The sequence below is a fragment of the Palaemon carinicauda genome, chromosome 36 (genome assembly GCF_036898095.1).
Source record: "Palaemon carinicauda isolate YSFRI2023 chromosome 36, ASM3689809v2, whole genome shotgun sequence".
NCBI lineage: Eukaryota > Metazoa > Arthropoda > Malacostraca > Decapoda > Palaemonidae > Palaemon > Palaemon carinicauda.
In genome coordinates, this window is record NC_090760.1 from 4,314,437 (window position 1) to 4,329,009 (window position 14,573).

At 50.0% G+C, this 14,573-nt stretch overlaps 1 protein-coding gene and 1 non-coding gene across 2 annotated transcripts in view; both read right to left on the reverse strand.

Moving 5' to 3' along the window:
• Positions 1-14,573, reverse strand: part of LOC137628342 (uncharacterized) — a 29,215-nt gene that overhangs the window by 3,313 nt on the left and 11,329 nt on the right. The window lies entirely within an intron of this gene.
• LOC137628920 (5S ribosomal RNA) lies at positions 6,854-6,972 on the reverse strand. Its single transcript, XR_011041412.1, has one exon. It is a non-coding gene; the product is annotated as a 5S ribosomal RNA (ribosomal RNA).

Below are 14,573 nucleotides of genomic sequence, written 5' to 3' on the forward strand. Positions count from 1 at the left end.
CTGCTACTTCTAGAGGAGAACAAGTTGAAGTCATCATCGAAGATGGCCAGGAAGACTGATCAATAGGCATTGCGTACTGGTGACTCCTTCGTATTTTCACCATCCCTTGACTGGCTTGCTATTCAGTTAAACAAAAAATTCCAGTATTCTGTTCTCCAGTCCCAGTATGATCGCAGCTTTCGAGGACGTCTTCTAGCATCTTTTAGAATTCTAGACGCTTACTCCTTTCCACCCATTTTCCCAATAACTCAATAGTCATTTTAAAGGTTTAAGGGCTGCTCATGATTGGCAGAGGCAAGGGACAGTGATATGGCTCTAGCTAGCAGGACAATGCATTAGCGACCTACCATATATATACATATGATCAGTGCCCAAGCCCCCTCTCCACCCAAGCTAGAACCAGGGATGGCGAGGCAATGGCTGCTGATGGCTCAGCCGGTAGAGCTCCAGGCTCTCCCAAACCTCCATTGTTAACTCACTGGGATGGAGAGGTTGCGGAAATTAAAGAAACTATCGAGTTTGAGCAGGACTCGAACCCTAGTCCGGCAAGCACCAGGCAGGAATGCTTCCAATAGGCTACCAAAACCCTTGACGACATCAAAGCTAGCAGGACTCTGATCACTCCCAGGTGGTCTCATGGCGAATGATATCCGGATCAGCTGTTTTCTTTTTTTCCTTCTTCAGGGAAGCTTCCTCAACTTTCGCATTGAGGGCTGCCGCTCCTCCCCCGGTTCAAGTTTTTCAACTAAGACTTAGGTCAGAAGGCTTTGCGAGACTCATGAGGGGCTCCAGGAAGATCAAGCCACATGGAATATTTTGTCAGTTTGCAGGTCTCCAGTATTCCCACTCAAACCCTTGGGATGGGTGGCAGATAGGGTTGTAACTCTTGAGACTGTCCTCTGCTAACCTAGCCCAGACATAGCAAGTGGGAAGTGGCATAACTTTTCCTGTGTCACAAGTCATTCTGAATGATAGAAAATTTCCATCACCTTCGTTCAGGAGTTTATGGGGCCAGGCCGTAGAACCCAGCCGTTCAGGATTTAAAGTCCTTCATCTCTTCCCTACAAGAAGTGACTAGCGGGTGCCAATATGATTTGCCTAACTGTTCTGGGAGACTCACCGTACAGCAACAAATAGAATACAGTAAGAGAAAAGATCTTAAAAAAATTTCTTTCTGGCTTTATGTGACAATTTGATGTGCTTTTCCTGCAGGTGAGGAGATGAAAGGACCATATTGGATTCAAGCGCACAAAGTCGAATATATCAGATTTATCCAAGCTCTCAAGAAGAACCTGTCTGCGATGCAGTTCTCGGAAGACTTGAGTCGGGTATCGACACAACCTTTTCTGTCAATTACCTATGGGAGTACACCCACAGGTCTCTAGATACTTGTATCTTTGGCCCAGTTGCTGAAGAACAGAATGTGTAGCAAACCTAGCTCCTTCACGGGACAAGAAACATATCTAATATAACGGTCGCGATGTGAGTGTAGAGTTAATATTACAGTATTACTAACTAAGCTACAACCCTAGTTGAAAAAGCAGGATGCTATAAGCCCAAGGGAAAAATAGCCTAGTAAGGAATGGAAATAAATAAACCACATGAGAAGTAATGAATATTGAATTTAAAATTTGTTCTGTAACTAGAATACAAACCACGCTATTTATTAGGGGTTATACTTTCGCCGGAGCTGAAATGACGAGCCATTAAAAATTTAGCGAGGGTTAACTACCCACACCTCTAGTTAGCGGGAAGTGGGGGAGGGTAGCTTGCTACCAATCCCCTTCACACACCTGTGATTTACCTCACTTTACTTTTAGCTCGGATGGAGAGCGGTTGTTTCCGCTCTCCCTCCTCGCCTTTTCCATGACCTCAACCCTCTGGACAGAGGGTACCTTCACTTTCCGGTCCTTCAGCACCTTCATCGGTTCCTAACAGACCACTCAGTGATGTGATGGGCGACAATACCACACACCACATAGAGGCTCACAACGGCAAGCAAGAAGGAACTTGCTCTTAGCCTCTTCCCATCTAATAGATCTAACAGTATATACACTAATATGGGCCAAAGTCCATTCAGTGCCACTATCAGCCCGCTTCATTCCAGACTAGAGGAATGTGCTCGCTGACAATCTGTGCACAGCATCTCAGATAAAGTATACCGAATGGTCTTTGGATCGCCTTGTAGCCAACAAAGTCCCGACTTTATGGGGTCCTCCAACTAGGGATCTGTTCGCAACGCTCCTAAACCTCAGGCTGCTGTTGCTCCCCAGCCCTAGACCACAAGGCTCTCTGGCAAAAAACAGGCCAACAACGGTGGGTACAACAGTGACGTTTACGTCTCGTCCGTTTTGTCTGGAGAAGGGCACTCAAGAAGGCTAGAACATTGATCAGCCTCTCAAGGACTCTCCTAGCTCCACTATGGCATTACGCAGAACGGTTTCGGAACCTTTTGCAGATCGTGATAGTCTCCAAGAAAACCCTCTCCACATCACATCACAGACAACCCACTTCGACACCTACCACAAGCTATAGCTTTGCTATGATTGTACGCTGGAGACTACCCAGTACCTCTCTTGCAAAAAGGTTGTCTAGATATCTGAGGAATTCCTCAGCATCAGTCTACCAGGCAGTATAACATCTTGTGTGGTTGGTGTCATGTGAAAGTGTCTTTCTCTACTCAATACCTCTATTCCAGCAATAGCGGAATCCTCGAGTATATACAAGAGGAAAACACCCCCTATTCAGTTTCGACAGGTAAAGATGATCACTCAACCTTGATCCTTCACCTTCAAACTGAAAGGAAGGGACATCCTCTCATCGATAGACCTTTCCTAACTCATACGGACTTACAACATGCCTTTCTCCAGTCGGAATTCAGACCTTCCTCTCGGAATATGGTTCAATTTCTCCGATCTCTAAAGAGACCTCTTTATGTTCCACTTCACCAGGCAACAAATTTTCACCTGATTTAAGAAGACAATGTTCCTACACACTCTGACAGCAACCATACGAGCCAAGGAACTTCATGGTCTCTCTTTCTACATCGCCCATTAATGAGAAGGGCAAAAGGCAATGTTCAGTTTCGTCCCTGAGTATGTCGCCAGACAGTCTCCAGAGGTGACGGATCCTACACAAGTCTCCACGGTAACGGACGATCCAGATCATCCGTTACTATACCCAGGGTAAGGAATGAGACTCTACCTCAAGAAAACGGCAACCTCCCTGGTCCCTTCTCTTGTCATCAGCACTGGGAGAGACCAGAGGAGGATCACCAAAACATCATCTCAACATGACGACTCACGATGTCAGGGGCATAGCTATGCCCCTGATCCTTCTTAGCAGATTACTCTGTGACGCAGGTTTTGCAAGAAAGGATGTGAATGCTCTAGGTGACTTTCACAACCTTTCTCTTGCAAGACGTGACCCACAGGAACTCAATACGATCTCTATCGGTCCGGTGGTGGCTGCACAACAGCTGGTTGTATACCTCAAGCTCCTTATTGGACAAGTAGCAGAAGGTTAAGGGTACTGTTACCCGGGTTTAGTCTGCGTGAATGAAAAGATTTGACTGGCTATTATTCTTTTCTTCATCATACCCTTTCGTGGAGAAAGCAGCATCCTGAGTTTTCTGCATAACCTGACCTCAAACCACTGCAGGTAAACCATGCTCCCTTGTGTACCTAGTATTAAGCTAATACTGTTTCGTCCCCATACCCTGGCGAGGTGGTATTGGGAAAGTCTTGGTTACATCAAGTTTTTCCTACAATAGACTCGGAATAACTTTACCTAGACAGTCATACTTCTGCATGTCTCAACACACAGCTTGCGTAAGCCACGGACCTTGCGTAGCAAGGTTTTAGTGAGGGCAGGGACTCCTTATTTTTGGGTACTAACATACTCAGATAAGGAGCCCCTGGGTAAAGCCAAAAGCCAGATTGGCACGGACGTCCACCCTTCCTAATGGGTGAGTCACCCCTAATAAATATGACAAATTCGGAGATAATTTGTATTTTTCCTAACCATACAAACCTTAGCTATTTACATTGGGTATTACTTTCGGCGTAGCTGAAATGACGAGCCATTAGATTTTAACGAGGGTTTCCTACCCTGCGCTAGTTAGCAGGGGTAGGGGGAGGGGTAGCTTGCTACCCCTCCCTCCCTCACACACCGGTGAAATGTCTCACTTCACTTAGAGGTAGGACTTGACTTGGGGGACAGGGCTGGCGGGCAAATATGTGTAAATAGCTAAGGTTTGTATGGTTAGGAAAAATACAAATTATCTCCGAATTTGTCATTTGTTCCGTAACCGAAATACAAACCACGCTATTTACATTGGGTGACTTACCCCTTAGGAAGGGTGGAAAGTCCCCAGCCACACTGGCTTTGGCTTTACCCGGGGACTCAGAATCCGAGTGAGTCGCACTCGAGAAAAGGAGTCCCTGCACCTCACAAGTTCCTTGCTTCGCAAGGAAACGTGTGGCCTACATAAGCTTGTGTGTGAAGGAAGAAAGTGTGACCTGTCCTAGGCAGTTGACCTGGAGTTCCAGAAGGAACTCTGGGTTAGGACGTTCCCAATACCACCTCGTCAGGGTATGGGGGACGCGACAGTATTGACTCAATACTCGGAACACAAGGAAGCATGGTTTACCTGCAGAGGTTTGAGGTCAGCTATGCAGAGACCAGGATGCTGCTTCCCCAGTAGAGGGGACGATGAAGAAAGAAGTAAGGTCCAGACATACTTCTTTTGTTCATGCAGACTAAAACCTGATAACAATGCCCTCAACCTTCTGCTACCTGTCCAAAAAGGAGCCTGAGGTTAGACCAGCTGTTGTGTAGCCACCACAGAGCGATAGAAACGTATCCATACTCCTGTGGGTCACGTCCTGCAGGAAGCGGGCTGCGAAGGTCATTAGACGCTTCCAGACCCCAGCTTGTAGCACCTGCGTCACAGAGTAGTTCTACTCGAAGGCGAGGGACGTTGTGATGTATCCGACATCGTGCTGTAGGGCGACGTGACGGGGGAGGGTCTGGATTCAGGTCGAAATGAATGCCCTTGAGTCCGAGCTGAAGAGGTATACTGGAGACTCTCCCCTGTGTCCTCCCTGTGCTCCCAAACCGGCTTGCACGTGAGGACAAACTGCAGCTGTTCTCAAAGATAACCCCTCGATTCCTGTTCTGGCAAGAAGGAGAAGGTTTGGGTCATCTGATACAGAACGGAGACTCGAAATCTTGGAGTCGAACCGAAGGTCCGGGACTCCAAGATTCTGAGTCTAGAAAACAACTCAGGAGTGAACCTGAATGTTGCCTACCCCTATTCTCTTGAAAGGGCGGAGTCGTATGAGACCATGAAGATTGCTTACACACTGGCCGAGGCCAGAGTGAGCAGGAGCACCGTCCCCCAAGACGGAATACGATCAGAGGCCTGACGTACTGGTTCTTGAGAAGATCTCTTAAGGGACTAAAGAGTCCGAACCATGCTCCATGGAGGAGGTCTCACTCCGACTGGGGGCAGGGACGTTCGCAGCTTCGCATGAGCGAAGAAAGGTCCAGCGGGAAGGAAAAAGTCTATTCCTTTCAGCCTGAAGGCCAGGGAAAGGCTGAGCGATAGGCTTCACTGCCGAGAGCGGAAAAGAGTTTCCTCCCGCCGGAGGAAAGGACTCAAGGGAAGAGGTATCTCTCCCACGACACCAACCACAGAAGACTCTCCACTTCGCCTGGTAGACCCCTGCGGATGACTATCGCAGGTGACGCGACCTCCGCTCCGCGACTGTAGCGGGATGTTTCTTCTTGAGGGGCGGCGTAGTGTCTCCAGGCGTAAAGCCGAAGCAATGCAACGGCTCGTGAAAGATGTAGTGTGGTTGTTTGAGTAGCCTGTGTTGTGGAAGAAGCTCTCCCGGGAGTTCCATCAGGGGAAGCAGAGGGTCCGGAAACCGTTCTGCGTATAGTCACAGCGGAGCTCTCAGGGCCATCGAAAGGTTGACAGACAACCTGGTCTTGTTGAGACCCATTCTCAACAGACAACAATGGTGGGAAGACGCAGGCGTCGATGTTGTCCCACCGTCACCGGAAAGCATCTTGCCAAAGAGTCTTGGGGTCTGAGACTGGGGGGAAGAACAGCGGAAGCTTGAAGTTCCAGGCTGTCGTGATCAGGTCCCCCAGGCCAGGACTTGCTGGTTACTATAGGCCAAAGACCCCCAGGTACTCTCCATCTGTGAGGCTCTGCTCAGATAGTCGGAGAGAACATTCCTCTGCCCGGAATGAGCGAGCCGATAGTGGTATTGAGAGGACCTCGGATCATCTCAGTATCTCTACTGCAAGATGCGAAAGTATGAAAATGCGCCTCCCTGCTGGTTGGAATACGACAGTACCATGAAGTCGTCGCGTACGGAGCGACTCGGCAGGATCTGTAGAGGGGCCAGACTACGGCCCCTAAGCCTGCCTGAATGATGGGGAGGTACCCTTCAGGTCCTGACCATAGGCCCGAACCGGAACATGCCCCCCCCTCCTTTTCTTTGACAAGTCCGAGAACAGCATCAAATGTGGGGAAAGGACGAGAATATCCACTACTATGCAAGAGGTTCCATAGGTCAATCCATTGCCGGTCTAAACGTTCCGCTGGTCCCATAGGGACCAGGAAGTCCGGTTAATCGTTGCTTGGATACCACCGGAACTTGGGCCGCCTCACAGGGAACTTATCCTGAGGCGACCGTTTGGAACTAGACGGGTCAATGAGGAAAAGAGACCCAGGAAACGTTCCAAGATAGGGCTGAAAGCTCTCCATGAATGAGAACAGGTACTGCGACTCTCCTCAGCCTTGCCACAGTCAACTGAAGGGAAGGCTCGGAGAAGGAGTCAACAGCATCTGGTGTTCCCAGGCGGTCACCCATCCAAGTACTGACCAGACTCAACGTTGCTTAACTTCGCTGATCGTACGAGAAGCGGTGTTTTCAACGTGGTATGGCCGTTGACTCAATATCATGGCTAGATACTCCAGATGTTGAGGCAGAAGTAGAGAAGGCTCCTAGCAAATTACCATGATCCCTCACTCTTGGTAAAGACCCGGAAGCTTGTCCCGGTGTTGAGGAAGGTCGAACCCGAGCCTACCGGAGTTGACCAGACCTCCAAAAAGCGAAGGAGGCGGAAGCCTGCTCCTGAGCGGCCATGAGGAAAGCAGGGAGAGTGCTTTCTGGGGAAAAACCTGCGATGCCGCGGCGGGATCGCCACACCGCATCTTGAGCAGGAACACCTGTAGTCTAGGCTGAATTCCAAGAGCTTCCTGGAAGATGGATGGAATGGAACCTGGAAGTACCCGTCCTCCCGATCCAGGGCCTAAGGAGTCCTGCAGCCTCGTTACCAGTCTGATCGACTCTGCTGTTCCACGCTGGACGAAGTTTGTTCAACAAACTTGATCAGAGCTGAGAGGTCGACGACGGAACTCCCGTCTCAGATGCTTTCCCAGAAGAAAGGATCGACTGAAGAAGACGGGGAGGGGGAGCCGTCGACGACCCTATGGAGGACCTTCTCCTAAGGCATGGATCCTTCTGCCCAACGGGCAAACCTCTTGCCGACCCCATGGCATAGAGGCTCAGTGACACTGGATTCGCTGACAGTGATGGAGAGATGGTAAGAGCGAGGCGCGATATCCTTGGCTGATCACGGAGATCGTGCAGGAAACGGCATCGGGAAGCTGTTATCCGGACGAGTAACCTTAGGCATCCCCCCAACGTGAGACCTGCAAGGGGGGTTGCCAATCCTAGAGTTTGTGAACTCTGCCGCTCCCTCTAGGATTATGCCTCCCCGGGAGAGCCTCCCATGCTACCTGTCCCTGACAGGAGGGGACTGCTATTGTACACCTTGTCTTAGCTGCCGTAGCCGGTCCGATAACCTAGGCTGACGAGGCTGAATGAAGAGGCGTCGGAGGCCTGCAGGGTCTGGAAGAAAGCGCCTTGGAGGAGTGAAAACGGAAGTCGACTTCCTCCGCACAACAGCTGTCCATGTCTCTGTCCTTGGGCTCAAACAAGCTCTTCCCAAAGATGGAAGAGCGTCTGCGCTTGTCGACATCCACGGATGAGACACCCGAGAGGAAGCCCTCGGTCACTGCGTCTAGATGCTCCAACATCGAGTTTGCCCGCAAGTTCGAAACTTGGCGACGGAACGCCAAGGTGCTTAAGCCCGAGAAGAGGAAAGTACCCATGATCTTCCTGGAGCTTCCTCGTACAAAACCTCGGATCGGAACCGAGGAGGAAAAGGACCTGGTAAGACCCTTCCACGAGATGGAGAAGAGGAAGGGCTAAACCAGTCACCCCTTGCCCGACGGAGAAATCTCGAACGGAAAGCTCTCTGGCAAGACCCTTCCAGGAAATGACGAGGAGGAAGGGCTAACCCAGGTTCTGGAAAGAAGAATGTTGCTCAGACCTCCCTGAAGATTCTTCCTGCTCTTGCACGTGCCATGCTCTGCGTTTACGGGGTGAAGACCGTGTTCTGGAAATACGCGCTCCAGAAGACTCGCCAGGCTGGCCGTGTTGCGAAACCCCGACGGGAATCGCAGTCGCAATTGCCCTGGCGCTCGCACGAAGGTAAATCAATGGTTCGCGCGTGGCCGAACGTGGAAGCGCCCGTGCGCGGGCACGCAGGAGTGCAGACGAAAGTGCGCGAGGGAGCGCAGAAGGAGGGCGAGCGTGGTAGGAAGGGCGAGAGCTGGTGGTCGGAATCCGATAGTTCACAGGCGAGCGATGACCCGTAGGCAAGCAATGGCTACTGCAGGAATCGAGCCGGCGCTCGCGCGATGGAACACCGTCGATTCGCGCGATGGAACACGGTCGGTTCGCGCGATGGAACACCGTCGGTTCATGCGATGGAATACTGTTGGTTCGCGCGCGGGTGAACATTGGAGTGCATGTGCGCGGGTGAACATTGGAGCGCATGCGTGTAGGCGTGCGGGCACGTGGGCGTGTGGTCGCGCAGGCACGTGGGCGCGCGGGCGAGCGCAGGCGGTCGGGAGACCGATGGCGCGTAGGCGGGCGATGGCGCGTTGAAGAGCGATGGTGCGTCTTGGTGAGCGACGGCCCGTAGGCGAGTGAAGGCGCGTTGGCGAGCGACGGCGCGTTGGCGAGCGGTGGTGCGTTAACAAAACGCTAGCGCGCAGGCGAAGAATCGCGCGGGCGCGTATGAGATCGCTGACGCATAAGAGACTAGGGATGGTTAGCGCACATCGCGCTAATCAGAAGGCGCGCAGGTGCATCAGGAAGGTGAGCGCTGATGCGAGCTGTCAATCAGGCGATCCTGGATGGTCAGGAAAAACCGTTGGCGCCCATTGGTGCGTGGCAGGAAAAGGCGCGCAGATGTGCGCTGGCGATTGAAGAAAGCTGGCGCACAGAAGGACAGAAGTGAAGGTGAGCGCTGGCGAGCAGGAGGAAGATCTACGGCAAAACTCAGCTACCGGAGATTGTGGTCCACAGCAGGCGAGCGCTAGATCGCTCCTGATGGTGTCCAGGGGACCTGTAACGCATGGAAGATCGATGGCGATCGTTGACGCGCAGGAGATCGCTGACGAGCAGGCGAACGTTGACGCGTCTGTGGTCGCTGGCGAGCTGGTGATCGCTGGCGAGCTGGTGATCGCTGGCGAGCTGGTGATCGCTGGCGAGCAGAAGGGCGACGCGTGGAATCCTGTGCGTACAGTAGCTTAGAAGCACGCGTAGGCGACTGTGAGCGTTGCTGCGCTGGAACAGGCTGACGAGCCGGATCGCGAGGGCGAGGAGAAGAAGAGTCCTTGTCCAAGACCTGAACCGAAGTTCTAGGTCGCGCGGGCGAACGTGGGCGCGTATCAGGAACTGGAAGCGCAGGTGCGCTCTGACGGGCAGGAGATCTAGAGCGCTCAGGAGACCGATGGCGCGCAGGGTGCACAACAGGAACAGCAGGATGTTCGGAGTCCTCAGGAGAGCGCTGGCGAGCAGTGGGGCGATGATCATCAGGAGAGCGCTGACGAACAGGAGCGCTAGCGATCAGGAGAACGCTGACGAGCAGGAGAGCGCCTGTGCGCTAACACTGCAGAAGGGCGCGCAGGGGAACCCTGACACGCAAGGGAAGCACCCACCGCGTGGGAGGCAACCCTTTGCCCCGAAGGGACCGTTGCCCGTCGGATGACGAGGTCAGACTACTGTCTATCTGCACCAGGGGCGGAAGGTCAGGAAGGCATTGGAGATCGATCCCCGGAGAGATCTAAGGAGGTAGGAGCTGCAGGCTGCATAGGGAGAAGATTCAAAAAGGCGCCTCTTAGCACCCTTATAGGGAGACGGGAGGCCCTTACGACGAAGCGGACGGTGAGCCTTAAGGCGAAGGCGGCCAACAGCAACAACAGCAGAAGAGTCCTCCGAAGAGGAGTCTCTATGAGTGTACTCCCTCGCGAACGAAAGAGAAACTCTTCGTAGAAGAGACGGGTCAGCCAGTGACCTAAAAAGAGCAATCCTCCGAAGAGGGGCTCCTGCAGTTGCCCAGCCCTTTGAGCGTAACTGCAGGTGCGACCGCTCAGCTCCAAGAGCATAGTCGCACGAAATAAAGGCAAGAGGAGAACCCCCCAAAGGGGAAAAAACTCAAGCCTGGACAGGAAAACTTCCCTCGGAAGGAAAGTTACCCACCCAAGGAGGCGAGCCTCCTGAGAGTTCTAAAATGAACTGGAGAGCTGTCAATCGTCACGGGAGTACTTCCAGGAGAAGGAGACACGCCCCTGACGAAGATCTATAGGGGAGGCAGCAACAGCCGAATCCCCAGGCCTCAACAAGACAGCTCACTCCGTTGTCACATTACAGAAACGAACTAGATCGGTAACTGTGAAAAATAAAAACAAAAATCATTAATTAACATTCATTCCCCCGGGAAGACTCCGAAGAGGAATCCCGAGGGAAAAGAACACAAGAATTACACAACAGGCACGTGCCCTCACAACCACTTACACTCACGGAAGGAGAGCTGTAACCAACACAGAATTATAACAATTATAATTATGTAACTATGTAATTATGTAATTTAAAAATGAATGAACACTAAATAAAGAAGGAAAACCCCAAAAGGAATCGTTCTACAAAAGCTGAAAAATCAACAAATACAATTAGATTCATAAACTAATTGAGACAAAACGTACGGCGTAGCAACCCCACCCACACGGGAAGGAAGCTACTCAGACATAGTAAAGGTAACGTAGTAAAGGGTGAACGACCTCAAAAGAGAGAGAGAGAGAGAGAAAGACCGTAGTCAAACTCGATCGCGACCCATGAAATTACACCGTGGTGGCCTAACTGCCGAGGGCTACACGGAGATATCGTACACTACACGCACAAGCACAAACTCTGAAAAGGAAACTTACTGATTTCTATACTCAAATATATACATAAACACGAAAATTTTTTTACATATATATTGAGTAAAAGAAAAGTAAGTGATTAAGACAAAACAAATAATGGCTGCCAAGCGAGGACGAAGACAGGCACGTCTGTCCATTGTCCGAGCCAAAAGTGAAGTGAGACATTTCACCGGTGTGTGAGGGAGGGAGGGGTAGCAAGCTACCCCTCCCCCTACCCCTGCTAACTAGCGCGGGGTAGGAAACCCTCGTTAAAATCTAATGGCTCGTCATTTCAGCTACGCCGAAAGTAATACCCAATGTAAATAGCGTGGTTTTGTATTTCGGTTACGGAACAAATAACAAATTCGTAGATAATTTGTATTTTTCCTAACTATACAAACTTGCCCGCCAGCCCTATCCCCCTTGAAGTCCTACCTCCAAGCAAAGTGAGGTAAATCACAGGTGTGAATGGGAGTGGTAGCAAGCTACCCCCCCCCCTACTCCCCGCTAACTAGCGGTGTGGGTTGTTAACCCTCGCTAAATTTTAATGGCTCGTCATTTCAGCTCCGCCGAAAGTATAACCCCTAATAAATAGCTAAGGTTTGTATCGTTAGGAAAAATACAAATTATCTACGAATTTGTCATATTTCAAGATCAGTAACAATGTTAAAATAAACTATGTCGTACTCTTCTATACGATGATAGAGGTGAAGAAGGAGCGTTGATCTCGTGTCTGTATTTACGGGGTTGCAGCCCCTCAACCACTGGCCTGTGGTCATCAGCTGAGCACAATGACAACCTCGAGAGTTGCCATCTTCTTATCACAGGATACCACAGTTCCCGATTCAGAGAAGGGAGCAAGACTCCACTCCAGGTTGGAAAAGTATAGTGTCCAAGCTGTTCCAATGCATGGCCGAAAGAAAGTATACACGAGGCTAGGCACCTCTGATCTATCTGGCTAATGGTTAGTCTTTGAGTTGTGAGACACCCCCTTGTACTGCCCTGGTGGTGGCTGTGGATCATCTGGGTGCTATCCACAAACCCTCCTGAGATGGTGTCATTTACCCCACCCCTGAGATGGTGTCGTCTAGCCATCCACAGTAGAGGTGGTGTCATGAAGAGCTCTATTCTTTTGACTACGACTGATCTTCATAGACTAAAAAGAAGAAATCTGAGAATCAGAAGAGTAAGAATTGTAAAAAAAATAGCTTTTTATTTTTTACTAATAAGCTACAACCCTAGTTTAAAAAGCATGATGCTATAAGACCAAGGGTTCCAACAAGGAAAAATAAGCCAGTGAGGTAAGGAAATATGGAAATAAATAAACTAGCCTACAAAAGAAGTATAGTAATGAACAATTAAAATAAAACATTCCTAAAGAGTAACAACATTAACATAAATCTTTCATAAATAAACTATAAAAATGAAAAAAAAACCAGAGGAAGAGAAATAAAATAGAATAGTGTGCCTGAGTGTATCCTCCAGCAAGAGAACTCTACCTCCAGATTAGAGAACGTTGATTTGATTTTGGAGCTTCCTTTTCCTAGAAGAGCTTCCTTTTATGGCTAAAGTCTCTCTTCTACCCTTACCAAATGGAAAGTAGCCATTGAACAATTACAGTGCAGTAGTTAACACCTTGAGTGAAAAAGAATTGTTTGGTAATCTCAGTGTTGTCAGGTGTTTAAGGACAGAGGAGAATGTGGAAAAATTAGGCCAGATTATTTGGTGTATATGTAGCCAAAATGAAATATGTGGAAGAAACCTCATGAGGTTGCTTTGCCATAAAACTGGGTACTGTCTTTTCATCATGGGCTACAGCAGTACTGTACTTTGTTTAGAGAAGGGAGTAGAGTCCATCAAACAGGTACGGAAGGTGACCAAGAGCGTCCAAGCTCTTCCAACACATGACCGACAGAACGTGAACATGGGGGCCATACATCTCCCATCTGACTATTAGGTAGTCAGGATGGCAACTGGCCTGAGATCACCTTCGTGTTGAAGGAGAGGTGGCGTCGCCAAGAGTCTTTTTGTGACTACGACTAGTCTACCTGGACTTATTTGACTTCTTAGAAGAACTAACAAGAAGAAACATGACAAATTTGTAGATAATTTGTATTTTTCCTAACTATACAAACCTTAGCTATTTACATGGGGTAATTACTTCGGCGTAGCTGAAATGACGAGCCATAAGAATTTTAACGAGGGTTTACTACCCCTCCACTAGTTAGCGGGGGGTTAGGGAGGGGTAGCTTGCTACCCCTCCCCCCTCACACACACAGTGAGTGCTTCACTTCACTTCCCGGGGGACAGGGCTGGCGGGCAAATATGTGTAAATAGCTAAGGTTTGTATAGTTAGGAAAAATACAAATTATCTACGAATTTGTCATTTGTTCCGTAACTGAAATACAAACCACGCTATTTACATGGGGTGACTTAACCCTTAGGAAGGGTGGTAAGTCCCTGCCATACTGGCTTTGACTTGCCCGGGGATTCCATATTCGAGTGTTTACGTACTCAGACAATATGGAATCCCTGCTCCTCGCTAGCGGCTGTGAAACTGCTGCGGCCTACGTAAGGTGTGTGCGAAGGTGAAAAGTGACTCATCCTAGGAAGTTGACCTGGAGTTCCTCAGATGGAAATCTAGGCTAGGACTCTCCCAATACCACCTCGTCAGGGTATGGGGACATGACAGTATTACACTTAATACTAGGAACACAAGGAAGCATGGTTTACCTGCAGTGGTTGGAGGTCAGCTGTGCAGAGAACCCAGGATGCTGCTTTCTCCAAGGGAGGAGAGGATGAAGAAAAGAATAAGGGCCAGACATACCTTTTCATTCATGCAGACTAAAACCGGGTAACAATGCCCTCAACCTTCTGCTACTTGTCCATTAAGGAGCCTGAGGTTTAGACCAGCTGTTGTGCAGCCACCACAGGGCCGATAGAAAACGTATCGAGCCTCCTGTGGGTCACGTCTTGCAGGTAGTGGGCTGTGAAGGTGGTCTGACGCTTCCACACCCCAGCTTGCAGGACCTGCGTCACTGAATAATTCTTCTTGAAGGCCAGGGACATAGCTATGCCCCTGACATCATGTGCTCTAGGGCGAAGTGACGGAAAAGGGTCGGGATTCAAGGCCAGGTGTATTACCTTGCGAATTCAGGCTGAAATGGTATTCCTTGTGACCCTTCTCTTCGTTTTCCCAGTGCTCACGAACAAGGCTTGAACCTGGGGACCAACT